We start from the raw sequence: 15333 nt of genomic DNA, 5'->3' as shown, positions 1-15333 counted from the left end.
TAGTTTGCACCATGCCCAGATCATTTACCTCAGTCAGAGGACAGCACTACCAGAAAATTAAAACAAGTCGATTGTTTTATTTTCCAACAATAAAACCAGATGAAATCTGAAACAAAAACAGAAAATGCCTGAAATACTGAAGCAGTGTTAATGTTTCAGGTTGGTGACGTTATATCAGAACTTGGTGTTCACTCTGTTTCTCTCACCACAGATGCTGCCAGGCCTGCTGAGTATTTACATCATTTACCCATTTTATTTATTTCATTTTCCTATCTTCTGTAGCACAATTGATCACCCTTGTTTGCATTGCATTAGTCAAGGTGACCCTTTAAATTTAACCATCCTTCCGTTCCGATGGGTTGTATGAAAAATACAAATACTCCTGACACACAGGCCATGATCTACTAGCCTCATTGTGCCCAACTCGGGATGCGATGAGGCTGTCCTGCGAGATTTAAGGGCCTCGGTACGAGATCTCGCGAAGCATTGAGATCTAGATCCCGCACACAATGGGCAGGTCCAAATTGCATATTCAAGCGGGCAGTCAGGATCATTTGAACATATTCGCGTCGGAGTTACCCAAGGCATGGGATCTAACACCCGCACCTCAGAGATCCCGAGCGAGTGCCGTTTGGCACTGGTCTCCACCAACGTGCACCAAGTGTACTGGCATTTGGTGGGGATCTTCCAGGCGATCGGGAGCCCCTAGGTGGTTGGGCTCTGGCCCAGGTGGTAACCTTTGCACACTCATGCCACCTGGGGACCACGGCACTGCCAGCCTGGCAGTACCACCTTCACGGATGGGAACAATTTCTCCCTATCCACTCGGTCCAAACCCTTCATGATTTTGAACTCCTCTCTCAAATCACCTCTCAACCTTCTCCTCTTTGAGGAAAAACTCCCAACTGTGCCATGCTGTCTTCATAATTGAAGCTTCCCATCCCTGGACCATTCACATGAATCTTTTCTTCACGCTTTCCAATACCTCCACAATTCCCGAACGTGCAACATCTAGAACTGGGTGCAGTACTCCAGCTGTGGCTGAACTTGTGCAAGTTCAACATAACCTCCTCGATCTTCTACTCTATATCTCTATGAATGAAACCTCGGATATTCTGTGCTTTATTAACTACACTCTCAACCTGTCCTGCCACCTTTAGTGACTTAAACACCCAAGTCCCTCTTTTCCTGCACCCCTTTTATAGTTGTACCTTTTATTTTATGTTGTCTCTCCATGTTCTTGGCAACAAAATGAATCACTTCACACTTCCCTGCATTGAACTTCATCTGCCACTTGTCCACCCATTCCACTAACTTGTTTATGCCCTTTTGAAGTTCTACAAATGCCTCTACATTTTGTCATATCTGCAAATTGTGAAGGGGCAAGTCATTAATATATCAGGAAAAACAAGGGTCTCAATACTGACCCCTAAGGAATTGCACTATAAATCTTCCTCTGGCTGAAAAATATCCATTAACCACTACGTTGTGTACACTGCCGCTCTGCCAATTGTAAGAGTCCTCCCTGTTATTTCACAGAATCACAGAATAATACAGTACAGAAGAGGCCCTTCGGCCCCTTTGCATTCATTTCATTTGCATTTGTTTTATTATATTTGGTCCGCGGAAGTGTTTAGGCCTGAAACTTACCCCCCCCCCCCCCCCCCCCCCCCCCCCCCCCCCCCCCCGACACACACACACACCTCTCTCTCTCCCTCTCTCATTGCTGAAGTAAGGAACTGTTTTATTGTTACAAAAGCAGTGAGTGCCTGGCTCATCTTTGCTGTAAATTTGAAATGATCCTGAACCTACAGTGAAAGTAGACAACCTTGCGCAGTGGTTAGCACTGTTGCTTCACAGCGCCAGGGTCCCAGGTTTGATTCCCGCTTCAGTCACTGTCTGTGCGGAGTCTGCACGTTCTCCCCGTTTCTGCGTGGGTTTCCTCCGGGTGCTCCCGTTTTCTCCCACAAGTCCCGAAAGACATGCTTGTTAGGTGAATTGGACATTCTGAATTCTCCCTGAATGGACCTGAACAGGTGCCAGAGTGTGGCGATGGGAGGGGGGGGGGGGTTCGGAGTAACTTCATTGCAGTGTTAATGTAAGCCTCCTTGTGACAACAATAAAGTGAGAAAGAAAACCATCTCAAGCCGAGAAGGAAGAACTACCAAAATAAAAGCTGAACTTCAGATAAACATTAACTCGAAGCCATCCCAGTGCATCAAAGATCATTTTACCTTTTATTTTATTAATATTTTCTTTACCTCACATGTGTGTGTGTGTGTGTAGAGGAAGTGGGAGTTGTTAGAAAGGGGAGGCGTTGGGAAAGGGGTCAGTAGATAGTCAGTTAAATTTTTCTGTCAGTGTAATTATAATACTGTACATAATAAATGGTTAGTTTTGTTACAGTTACAGGGTTGGTGACTGCAGTGGGCTCAGCCAAGGACCTTGGAGATTTTACATTACTTCTAATTGTGTTGCGGCTCCTGGTCAAGCGTGGCTTGGATTGACTGCACACTAGCCCAGGGTATCGTAAAACAATTTTGTATCCATGGGCAGGATTCTCCAACCCCCCCGGCCGGGTCGGAGAATCGCTGGGGGTGGTGGGGACGGAATGAATCCCACTCCACGCCGGCTGCCGAATTCTCCGGCCCCGGTTTTCGGGCGGAGGCAGGGATTGCACCGCGGCGGTCGGGGGCCATCGGCAGTGGCCACCCCGGCAATTCTCCTGGCCCCAATGGGCCGAGCGGCCGCCCATTTTCGGCCAGACCCGCCAGCGTGAAATGGATTTTGTCCATCCCGGCGGGACCTGGCTTGTCGGCCGTCTAGCGGGGTTCATAGGGGGGATCCTGTGCCGTGGGGGCATTCTTTCCCTCTGCGCCAGTCTCTGTAAAGCTCCGCCATGGCCAGCACGGCGAAGAAACCCCCTGCGCATGTGCAGGAAACACGCCGGCAGTTCTGTACATGTGCCAGAACACGCTGGCGGTTCTGCACATGCGAAAACCCGCACGGTCCCACGGTGGCCCTTTGGCGCTGCTGTGTGCGGCACCAACCCCTCCGGCGCTGGCGTAGCCCCCGAGGTGTGGAGGATTCTGGAACTTCCGGGTTGCCCGACGCCACAGTGGTTCACGCCGCATGGAGCCGGCGTTGGGCCATCGCACCAAGAGCGGGAGAATCCCGCCCCATAAGTTCTAAATTTGCCCACAAGTTTGTTGTGTTCTCTCAGTGGGAGGAGGTCCTGCCTGAAGAGTGGCTGGCCAGTCTGATGGGTCGGCAGGTCCAGCAGTTCCAGCCGTGCCAGAACTAACTAGAGGGTACCGCTTGGACTGCTAGAAGGCCCAGTGATGAAGAGCGCGTAGATTCTGGAGACAGGAAAGTCTGGGATATGAGGTGGGCGATGGGTGGGTAGAATAGGTTTTGGAGACCAGAGTGTGGGGGAGGTGGGGAGGGGAGAATTTAATCATGGGGAAGTGTAGTGGCCCGATGCTCGCAGGGCACCTTCCGAAGGACAATCCTCCCCATCCATCCTGCCTTTTAAGCAGTTTCCTCAAAAGAAAGCTGCCTGCCCATGCCTACAGCTGCCTTACAACAACTGTTTATGGAATGGACAGCCTATTATTCTGGCAACAAGCTTATTTGACCATGAATTACTTGTTTAAAGATAGTAAGAAGTCTTACAACACCAGGTGAAGAAGGAGCCGTGCTCCGAAAGCTCGTGTTTGAAACAAACCTGTTGGACTTTAACCTGGTGTTGTAAGACTTCTTACTGTGCTCACCCCAGTCCAACGCCGGCATCTCCACATCATTGTTTAAAGATGGCGGGCAGGCTGACGATTTTGGTGCCCGCCTGCCCACCATATTATGGGGGACAGCTCGGGATTAAGGGAGGGAAGATGGTGGGGTTTCCTCCCCTCATATTTTATGTGACCTCCCGTTGAAAATGTGCCAGGTTTGGCGGGGGGGGGGCTTGCTGTAAAATGCAACCTATTGAACACCTCTGGTAATGTGTGTACTTTTATGGTCTAATAATGCATTCCATACTGTTGAAAATTTGATTAGCCTAATTGAATTGGCTTTTTAGTAGAAATAATTTTTCAAAATTAATTTAGAGTGCCCAATTCATTTTTTTCCAATTAAGGGACTATTTAGCGTGGCCAATCCACCTTCCTACCCTGCACATAGAACATAGAACATTACAGCGCAGTACGGGCCCTTCGGCCCTCGATGTTGCGCCAACCTGTGAAACCACCTGAAGCCTATCTGACCTACACTATTCCATTTTCATCCATATGTCTATCCAGTGACAACTTAAATGCCCTTAACATTGGCGAGTCTACCACTGTTGCAGGCAGGGCGTTCCACACCCCTACTACTCTCTGAGTAAAGAAACTGCCTCTGACATCTGTCCTATATCTACTACCCCTCAATTTAAAGCTATGTCCCCTTGTGTTGGTCATCACCATCCGAGGAAAGAGACTCTCACTGTCCACCCTATCTAACTCTCTGACTATCTTATATGTCTCTATTAAGTCACCTCTCAGCCTTCTCCTCTCTAACGAAAACAACCTCAAATCTCTGAGCCTTTCCTCGTAAGACCTTCCCTCCATACCAGGCAACATCCTAGTAAATCTCCTCTGAACCCTTTCCAAAGTTTCCACATCCTTCCTGTAATGTGGTGACCAGAACTGCACGCAGTACTCCAGGAGCGGCCGCACCAGAGTTATGTACAGCTGCAGCAGGACCTTGTGGCTCCGAAACTCAATCCCACTACTGATAAAGGCTAGCACACCATATGCCTTCTTAACAGCCCTATTAACCTGGGTGGCAACTTTCAGGGAAAGTTGTGGGGGCGAAACCCATGCAAACACGGGGAGAATGTGCAAACCGGGATCGAGCCTGGGACCTCGGCGCCGTGAGGCAACAGGGCAAACCCACTGAGCCACCGTGCTGCCCTTTTAGTAGAAATAATTATTCTATAATGCTGTTCAGGTTGAAAATTTAAAGTGGCCAGATTTCTGGCACAGAAATTACGCTGTGTGTGAACAGAGTCTGAACACTTAATGCACTTGGCTGAAATCCCTCTCAACAACATTTATTGCCATTCAGCTCCAAATAGTAGAGGAAGTAATTTCAGATTAATGTGTTAAATACATGGCATTCTAGGCCTCTTTATAAATGAATACAGTTACTTATGGTAAATATTTGGCTCAGGTTATTATGAAGTCATTTTCATGGTAGGGTCAGATCCCTTTTCTAATGTATTAGGGTGCTGAGTAATTAAAACATTTATTGGTACAGCATAGAAGCAGTTTATTTGGCCTATGTCTGTACTACCTTTCAATGAGGTCACCTTAATCTTCGAAAGAACAATCCCAGCTTCTCCAATCTCTACACGCCAAACATCCCCGGTACCATTTTTGTAAATCTCCTCTGCACCCTCTTCATAGTCTTTACATCTTTCCTAAAGCACAGTTTCAGAATTGGACTAACTGCTCCAGCTGGGATCGAATTTGTGTTTAGCTATTGAATGCCATAGAATCCCTACAGCGCCTGTTTTCGGGAAGGCCTGCGGCATTAAATGCCAATCAGACATTCCATTGGATGGCAGCATGCATTCCCCAGGATCAAAGACTACACTGAGGCAGAGGTCCACCTCGCTGAGAGCTGCCAGCCAATCAACATATCTGTAATGCCACTGAGGAGTGGGCTGCAGCTGCTGGTACTACACCCAAGTCCTTGGATTACCATGGAAGCAGGCACAGATGAGCAAAGGCGGGAGGGAGTTAGCAGGATGGGGAGTTTGGAGGTTTTGCAGCAAGGGCAGGGTTTGTTTCTCATTAGCCCCCCCTTCCCTGTCCCATACTTTCCAATGCAGGGTCCCTTAATCAAGCTCCAAGTGCATGAGAATGAGGGGGATACAGGAAATCTGCAAGGAAACACACCAGCATTTGTTTTTCAGGCTCCGTGTATGGTTAGCCCCTCCACCTTCACTGGGTGAATACTATTTAATTAATTACTCTCGTGAGGGCTTCAATTGGCAGAGGGGCAGGAAGGCTGACCAAATTCCTTCTCACCACAGACTTAATCAGGGCAGTAGTGGGAAGGTGCTCAGATCTCTACCCACCACCCTCCTGCCAGATTAAATGCCAAATTTGCCACAGGGAAAGGCTTTAAATTCTGCCATAAACCACTATTCATAAAGCCATAGAATCCATTTGCATTTTAACAGACTTCTCAACTTATCCTTGTGAGGATGATAGTTGATTGCGTATGTGGACTTGAATATTAGATATACAGTACGTGGATAAGATACTGTGCATTACATATCTGGGCACTTGACCTGGATGGGGGAAGGGGGTGGGGTTGTTGGTCAGATAGCACATGTTCGGGAGTTAGCTAACAAGGCAGATTAATTTATGATGTTTTTGCAGTTAAATCTGTGACCTCATGTATTGTTCTTTCAGCCTAAAATTTGACAGTCTTGCCACCTTCAAAGCTTCGATGTCATTTAGCCCCTTCAAAATTGTACCATTTTGTTTATTTTGCCGCAGCTCACATTTGTGACTTAAGTCCTCCTGAAGTCTGATACTGTCTTCCTTGCTGTTTTCTACACTTCCAAGTTTTGCACCATCTGTACACTGAGAAGTTATGCCCTGCGTAGCCAAGACCACGTCATTAATATCTTTCAAAAGGAACTTTGATCTGAATATCAGCCCCGGGAGGATCCGACTTCAGATTCGCCTCTCGTCTGGAAAACGACCATTCACCATTAGTCAACATCACAATCTACCCTTTAGCCAATTTAGTATCCACACTGCTACTGCCCCTTTAATCTCACGGGCCTCAATTTTGCTAACTCTGTTTTTATATATATGGTACTTTGTCAAAGGCATTTTGAGAGTTCAAACAGAGAAGATAAACCACACATTTCGCTCGCCAATAATTTCCATTGTTTCAGACTAATGTCACGGGCATTTGGAATTGTAAGACCATTCTATTTAAAAGTATGTTTCAAATTAGCTTCCGTAAAGGATGCATCTACTCGGAGTTTGAAAATACTCTCGGCTGGATTTTAGGAACCTGCAATATTTGTATTCAAGTAACTAAAGACCAGAAAAGTGCAATATAACTGTGGAATTGTATTTTCTGTGATAAATTGTATTTAAAAGGGCAAACTTGATGTATTAGATGATGTAAAAGGAACATTTCCATTTTCTGTTGTTTCCCTTGAATAATACCTGATTTTCCAACAGAGTACAGATTTTCCCTTGTGCTTCTTTGGCACGTTTTTCCATGCAAGATATCCAAATACGAACACATGAAGTAAAGCATGGAAACAATTAAACTGTTAAACTCATTTGCTCCAAGGTTTGCTTCTAAATGGAACATGGGAATATCGGAAACAAATGAAAAGTATGTGGAAGAGGTAGTCTATAAACTGAACAAGAAAATTGAATGCTTAAAACAAAATTGCTGTGCACAAGATTTAACACACTGACAAATTGAATGAAACTCCAGGAGTGAGCACAGGGATCACAGCGCACAATTAATTCTTGCCTCTTGGGTGCAAAAGAAGTAGCACAGCATCTTCACGTCGCCAGCTCACTATCATGATTTCTACATACAGCCGGCACCAAACTCCGTGTTGATTAGCTGCACACATCAGCAGAGAACTCAAAATCTATACTTGCCATCATTCCTTATGTTGTCCTACCCCTCTTAAATGGAAAGTGCATGGTGATTAGAGTGAATGCTGTGAGCCCTGTGGGAGGGAGCAAAAGGAAAGTTGAACGTGAGAGATTGCGGGCATCCAGGTTTCCAATCGCTGCCTGGACAGTTTTGGTGGACCAACATATAACCTGTGGGTAGTTGATTATACATTTAAATGGCGGTGGGGGGAGAGGGTGCCCCTTCTGCTGGTTAATGCATCTTCAGCTGACTGAAGATCCTCGAGATCCAAAATAACAGTGCTGTCGTCAAATCCAAATTGGTGTCAGGCACAGTGGCAGCAGGGTGTACCAAACACACGATGCACTCCAGCAACTCACCAAGGCTCCTTGGACAGCCACTCACAATCCTGACTTGGAATGAGATCATTATCCCTTTACTGTCACTGGGCCAAAATCCTGAACTCCCTCCCTAACATCACTGTGATGTGGAGATGCCGGTGTTGGACTGGGGTGAGCACAGTAAGAAGTCTTACAACACCAGGTTAAAGTCCAACATGTTTGTTTCAAACACTAGCTTTCGGAGCACTGCTCCTTCCTTGGAAGGAGCAGTGCTAACATCACTGTGGCAGTGCAGCGGTTCAGGAAAGTGGCTCACCACCACCTTCTCAAGGACAGTTAGAGATGGACAGCAAGTACTGATCTTACCAGTGACACCAACATCACGTTCAGATGGTATTGGGCATGCTCCTTCAATATTCTGGAGCTTTATGGACACTCCATCCTTTGACCCAAAAGCAATGTTACCGAGCCCAATTTTTCTCCTATACCTTTTTTCCCAACATTATTAATCATTACTGCCCCTGCACTGCTGCACAGTGAGAATTGGCATAGTCTGACTTTAAGTTTACTGCACATAGACTTAGGTCAAGCAAGGTGAAAATCAATTAAATGAGTCCTGAGCGTATTGGAGACTTTGTCTGCCTATTTTATGAATTTTCAATCTGGATGATTTGCTTTGAAATTTTGGAAAAAAATCAATGGTGCAATATCCATCAAGTACTGACCTTAGGGACTGAATTTGATTAATACATTGGAACACTGCAACATAAATTCTATGCAAACATAACTTCTGATCTCTGGGGTGTAGTACCCAGGAGGTACCTCAAACTGCCCTGAAGGATTCCCCCCCCCCCCCCCCCCCCCCCCCCCCCGACCCCGAAAGTTCCCAAATAAGGATTGCACGGCTATTGCCCAGGAAATTCAAACTTCCATTGGGCACTCTGCACTGCACAGGAAACTGCGATTTAAATTAAATTACAAACTTCGGATGGTTTTGACTACCTTAACTGGATGGTTATCCTGGAAAAGATAGAAGAATGAAAACCACTTCGAATTCCCTGGTAACACTGCTAGTGACTGCCCAACTACACCCCCCACTACACATGGCCACTCCTCCCCGACTACTCTCCTGAGCCCACGACTACCCTTCCCACACCGCAACTATCTACTTGACGCCCCCACCAACCACCCGAACTTCACCCATTGACCACCTAGCAGCCCCAGCCCCCTGCCTACCCTCACATCTAACCCCCTAACTACTCCCCCACCACCCCCTGACTCTGAAACCTGCCTGCCTCACCGCAGCAATGCCATAAAAAGGGTGCATGGCTTCCTTTCCCACAACTTGACGGCAGGCCTCGGGAACCAGTTATGTGTTTCACACCTGGCCCGAGCTGGAAGGTCGGGCAAGAAAGGTGCAGCTGCAATGTGTGTGGTTATTGGAGGTCAGTGATCTCAGGCTCAGGACATCACTGCAGGAGTTCCTCAGGGTAGTGTCCGAGATCTAACCACCTTCACTGCTTCATTGGTGACCTTCCCACCATCATGAGGTCAGAAGTGGGGATGTTTTTTGATGATTGCAGAAAGTTCAGCATCTTTCTGACTCCTCACATACTGAAGCCGTCCATATCCAAATGCAGCGAAACCTGGACAACATTCAGGCTTGCGCTGATATGTGGCAAAGTAACATTCATGCCAAATAACCAGGCAATAACCATCTCCAACAAGAGAGAATTTAATTATCGCCCCTTGACTTTCAGTGGTATTACCATCACTAAATCCCCCACTATCAACATCTTATAGGCTACCATTGACAAGAAACTGTACTGGACTATCCATATAAATACACAAGAGCAGGTAATTGACTGAGAATTCTGAAATGTCACCTCTTGACTCCCAAAGCCTGTCTAACATCTGCAAGGCACAAGTCAGGAATGTAATGGAATATTCTTCACTTGCCTTGAAGAGTGCAGCTCCAACAGCGCTCAAGAAGCTCAACATAATCCAGGACAAAGCAGCCCTCCTTGATTGACACCCCATCCAGTACCTCCACCACCGATGCACAGTGGCAGCAGTGCGTACCATCTACAAAATGCACTGCAACAACTCTCCCAAGACTCCTTCAACAGTACCTTCCAAACCTGCAATCTCTATCATCGTAGAGGACAAGGGCAGTGGATGCATGGGAACACCACTAACTGCAAATTTGCCTCCAAGCGACACACTCCATCCTGACCTGGATCTATATTGCCATTACTCCACTGCTCCACTGTCAAAATCCTGGGTCAAAATCCTCAATCTTGCTCCCAAACAGCACTGTGGGTGTACCTACATTGCATGGACTGCAAAATTTAAGAGTGTAATTAGAGATGGGCAATCAAAATGCTGGCCTAGCCACCGACACCCACAATCCATTAAAGAATAAATAAAAAGTGCAAGTGAATAGGAGAGGAGTGGTAATCCAATTGTGCTTGCTACTATTTGGATGGTATGGCCCATTAATTCATCTGATATACTTTGTAATTTAATCTAAAAGTAACTGTTATACTGCAAAAGGAGGTTTACACTGAGATGGTCTCGTGGAGGAGGTCTCTCATCACATGGACTTGTAATACCTCATTATCCCTTCAATTACACTGCCCATTTTGAACAAACCCTAACACATATAAATATATATATTGTGTGGCTTGGAAACTTAGTGGTCCAGCTTAATTGTTCAGAGGAAAGGAACAGTGCTCACCATTCCTGATGCTAATGATTCTCCAAAGAGTTTTCAGATTTTTCAGCTGGCATTTCCTGCTTCTGATCTTGCTCAGCTTCAGGGGATCTGTGGTAGGTTTGAGCTGGACAAGCAACAGTGATATTCCACAATCAATCAAATTGAACGACCAAATCGGGGACGGCGTCTGTTTTCGGATGCTCTGCTCCCTCCAATACAGCATCATTGGGGAGTAAGCTGCACGGTGTTGGGGCGGCTTCAGGCCATTACCTGAAGGCCCTCCCCCGGCACTCCGCCCCCGATGGGCCAAGTTCCCGACGGCGTGGAACACGTGTGTTTGTAAACCTGGCCTGCCACCACAGTTGCAGGGGAGAGTCATGCCACTGGCCATGGGCGGGCTTCAGCGAGTGCTGGGGGGAATGGTGGGGGGTGGCGAGGGTGTGTCCAGGGGGGCACTATCTGGATAGTCGGGTCCGCGCGCAGCTGGCGCCATGTTGGATGGCGTGACCGCTGCAGGTCATCGCCGTACACATGCGTGGCCACGGACCCGGCAATTCTGTGGCCGTTTATTTCGTAAAGGCAGTGTGTTTTACATGGCGCGTCTGCTAGCCCCTCACTGGTCTGAGCATCGTGCTGGCACCTCACCGACTTTTTGTTAGTAGAACTAGAAACATTCTCCGGACATACCCTCAAAATCGGAAAATCCAGCCCAAGTTCTTTCGTTTGCCAATAGAGAACAGCAGCCTGATGCTCAATTAGTCCAGAAGATCCTGACCTAGCCTAGAGTCTGTGGTCTGTACCTGGGATGTTTGCTAACTTTCAATTTGAGACGCAAACCACAGTGTTGTGCTTTCAGGGCTGTGCTTCCGTGCTGAATACATTTTGAGGTGGATTGTCCCTTTGTGTCAGAAGACGCGGAGGTTAGGTGGATTGGCCGTGATCAATGCAAAGGGTTACGGGGGAGTGAGCCTAAGCAGAGTGTCCTTTTGGAGGGTCGGTACAGACTCAATGGGCTGAATGGCCGTCTTCTGCACTGTAGAGATTGTATAGATTACATGGACTTCTTAGGTCAGGAGAGGCGGGCTCATCCATCTCTAAATTTGCTGCCACTGCATGGACCAACACTTCAACATAAAATGCAGCCTGATTTGTTTATGGTCCATCATATCAAAATGGGGCATTGTAACACGAGGTCAGATCATTGACATTTGAAGTGCAGAGTGTGCTTTGAATACGACTCAGCAAATAACGGTTACAGCGACTCCCTGTTAAAGGTCCTATATAAACTGAATGTAGGTACACTCAGCACAGTTCCCAGAAGGTGCTAATTCACAGCTCAAAACGGTGGAATAATTTGGTATTATTTATTCGATGGTTTGTATAAAGCTGGCTACTGTCAAAAAGAGAGGCTACTTAACGTGTTAAGGGGGTAATCTATTTTCATTGCTCACAAGAGATCAGCCTCCGAACACACATGCAATAAATTACAAAATAAACTTTTGTGGTCTGTCTCTTGTGTAATAAAAATGACCCTTTTTGCTATTAATCCACTGTTTCTTATTTAATGACAGACTTAAATTTACAACCTTGTTTCCTTTTCACATAGTTTCCCCCTCTACCTCCTGCCCTGACGGCATTGACCTTCTTGCTGTTGTTTTTCAGTCATTTACCAATGCGGTCATCGTTTGTGAACTTTCACAGTGAGGGTCAGCAACCATAGGGCACGGCAGATGAATACACTGTTGCTTTACTCAAATTCAACACATGCCATGAATCGTGGCATGCAAGACGACCCGGCGTATAAAACAGCCCCATTTTTCCGGCTGCAAAAATCATCATTCTGCATCTACTTTGCATATAGGTCGACCCCCTCACCTTTTCAGCCATAACACGCTCTACTCACATGAATTATCAGTCTCAATTTTTCATGCCAATAAGTGCTTTTTTACTTATTGATACCTTATAAATGAGTGCAAGCACTCAAGCAAGTGATACGTGCAGTGTTATGGAGATGCGGCGGTGTTTAAGACACATCCACTCTTTGTGTTGAATGCTGATGCCATTTCAAAATGGTGAACAGCCACACCTGACGATTCGCTTTTACACTCAGCATATAAGTCAAGTCCTGTTTTCAGAGGGACTTTTTAAGGCTTCAAATATCAACGGGCGACCTGGTAGCATAGTGGTTAACACTTCTGCCTCAAGTTCCAGGAACCCGGGTTCGATTCTGACCTCGGGTGACTGTCTGTGTGGAGTTTGCACATTCTCCCCGTCTGCGTGTGTTTTCTTCAGGTGCTCCGGTTTTCTCCCACAGTTCAAAGATGCGCATGTTTGGTGCATTTGTCATGCTAAATTGCCTCTGAGGGTGGTGTTTCAGGAATTGGTAGGGCAGTCGAAGGGTCGGTGCAGACACGATGGGCTGAATAGCCTCCTACACTGTAGAGATTCTATGAAATGCTGACATCTACAGTATCCAGCATGAGTCATAGAAACTTTGGGTGAGATTCACGACGGAATTGGGGGTGGCGCTGCTTTCGCGATGCTCCGCCCCCTCCAAAGCAGCGCTCTCACACACCGTATCAACAGCCTCAGGACATTGCCTGAGGCCCACCCCTCGATGCTCCATCCCCGACCGACCGAGTTCCCGGTGCCATCGGTCGCGTGTGGTCTCATCTGTCGGGAACTCGGTGTGGCGGCAACAGACTCAGTCCAGTGCCGCCACAGTCAGGGGAGGGCTGATCCATGGACACTGGGGACTTTGCCAGGGGCTGAGGGCACTGTTGGGGGGTGGTCCGGGGTACACGGGCCGGCCAAAGGAGGGGCTCTATTTCGCAGGCCAGGTCCGCGAGCGGCCGGTGCCATATTGAGCGGCGCAGTTGCTGCAGGCCGCCGCCTTGCGCTTGCGCAGCCACGGACCTAGCAATTCTCCAGGCCGTATCGGCAGCTGGAGCCGGGTGCTCTACACTGCCTTGATGCTAGCCCCCAGCCAAACGGAGGATCGGTAGTCGTTTTACGCCATTCTTTCTGTCGTAAAATGCCACCATTCCCACGCCGGCATGGGGACGTAGCCTCAAAACTGGAGAATCCAGCTCGCTGTCTGAATGTCCCCCCCATTAACCCAGAGGTCCTGAGGCCAATGTTAGCACTTCAGTCAATGTCATAAATTCGGGGTTATTTTGTTTTTGAAGTGTATTGGATTTGTTTGTGCAGATGTACATTGTTTTATTTTACGTGACGTTATGAAGTACCACATTTCTGGTTAATTTATCTAATATTTTCAATCCTGTAGCAAAATGGGGTGACACACTTTATTGTGACACCGAACAGTTCCGCATGGAGTGTAATTAAGCATTCCATTGCATAACACGTCCCAGTCTCAGTCTGGCACACACTTAGTGCCAAATTATCTGGCAGTGTGAATTACACTTACAGCTGCAACTTGCATTAAATTGAGGAATAAAGTAAAACCACACATATTTTTTAATGTTCTAAGAATCAGAAAGAACACCAGCTTTCTCCTAACATTAAGCAAAGTCTTCACTAGGTTTTGCAAGTCTCCAGGAGGTCAAGTTGGCATCTGGGTAACGGAAAATGTGATTTTCCCCTTTCTGGAATTGTACCATGATGGGAAGCTTGGTTTGAGGCTTCCAATATAAGTGATGGTGTTGTATTTCTTCGCCTTAATGTGCTCAGTGACTGCACTTTCACAGATTTCATATTGCAGCTTTTTAAGATGATGCATATTCAAAACTGCTTCATATCATAATTAGCGCCATACATTAGAATTGCAATAAATTTATCTCTCGAATAGGAGTGTGTACAAATATATATTATGTACGAGTGTAGTTACAGATGTGGTTTGTGGCATCTATATTTTAAAGCTCAACAGTAATATTACCCAGTCGCTAATACATTAAGTGGGCAATGATCTTGTTTCTAAGGATTATTATCACTAATCTTGATGAAAGAAAAAAGAAAGCAAGTCCAAGATAATCCATTTTGTATGTAATCCATTTATGTTAAAACAGTAATGCATAAATGAACTTAAATTTCTCAATATTTTTACATGTTTACTGTTAAGTAATGGGTTAAGAGACATTCCAATTAGTTGTCTCATTTATGTTAAGCATCCAATAATTGACACTGATATGTAAAGGGGCTTCAGGTGGCCCTTGTGTCAGGTGATGTGATGTTAGAGTTTTGTGCAAAATCTGGTGAAGGAAATTAAAAGGTGTTTTGTGGAAAAGCAGCAGAACCTTTGACTCTTTATACTACAGGAGCTAAACGTCTAACAAATGGTAGCAGAGGACAGTTGCTGTGCAAGTGTGAAGGGTTGAAAGATACAACTTTCCAGACCAAACCAAGGAGTGAGTGAGAAAAAACCCAAAGAAAATAAGGAGAGTGGTTGAAAGCATTCTGGCTGCTGAGACATTAAGCCTTGTAGAGGTGGTGGATATGGCCTTTTATATATCTCCGATATTGACAGAAATTTTGGGATTGGGGATATGGGAAATATGCCTATTGAATGTCACATTGACAATAAATCCCTATGGGAAAATGTGCACTCTACAAAAAGTGTCAATGAAAAAAGTTTAGGGATAGACATCG

The 15333-nt window shown here is 46.3% G+C and overlaps 1 protein-coding gene across 6 annotated transcripts in view; it reads left to right on the top strand.

Moving 5' to 3' along the window:
• The window catches only part of LOC119979037 (neuron navigator 1-like), an 806372-nt gene that overhangs the window by 649297 nt on the left and 141742 nt on the right, over positions 1–15333 (top strand). The gene's annotated exons all lie outside the window — the stretch shown is intronic.

Source organism: Scyliorhinus canicula, chromosome 15 (assembly GCF_902713615.1).
Source record: "Scyliorhinus canicula chromosome 15, sScyCan1.1, whole genome shotgun sequence".
Classification (NCBI taxonomy): Eukaryota; Metazoa; Chordata; class Chondrichthyes; order Carcharhiniformes; family Scyliorhinidae; genus Scyliorhinus; species Scyliorhinus canicula.
Note: the sequence above shows the minus strand (reverse complement) of the source record. Positions and strands in the feature narration are given on the sequence as shown.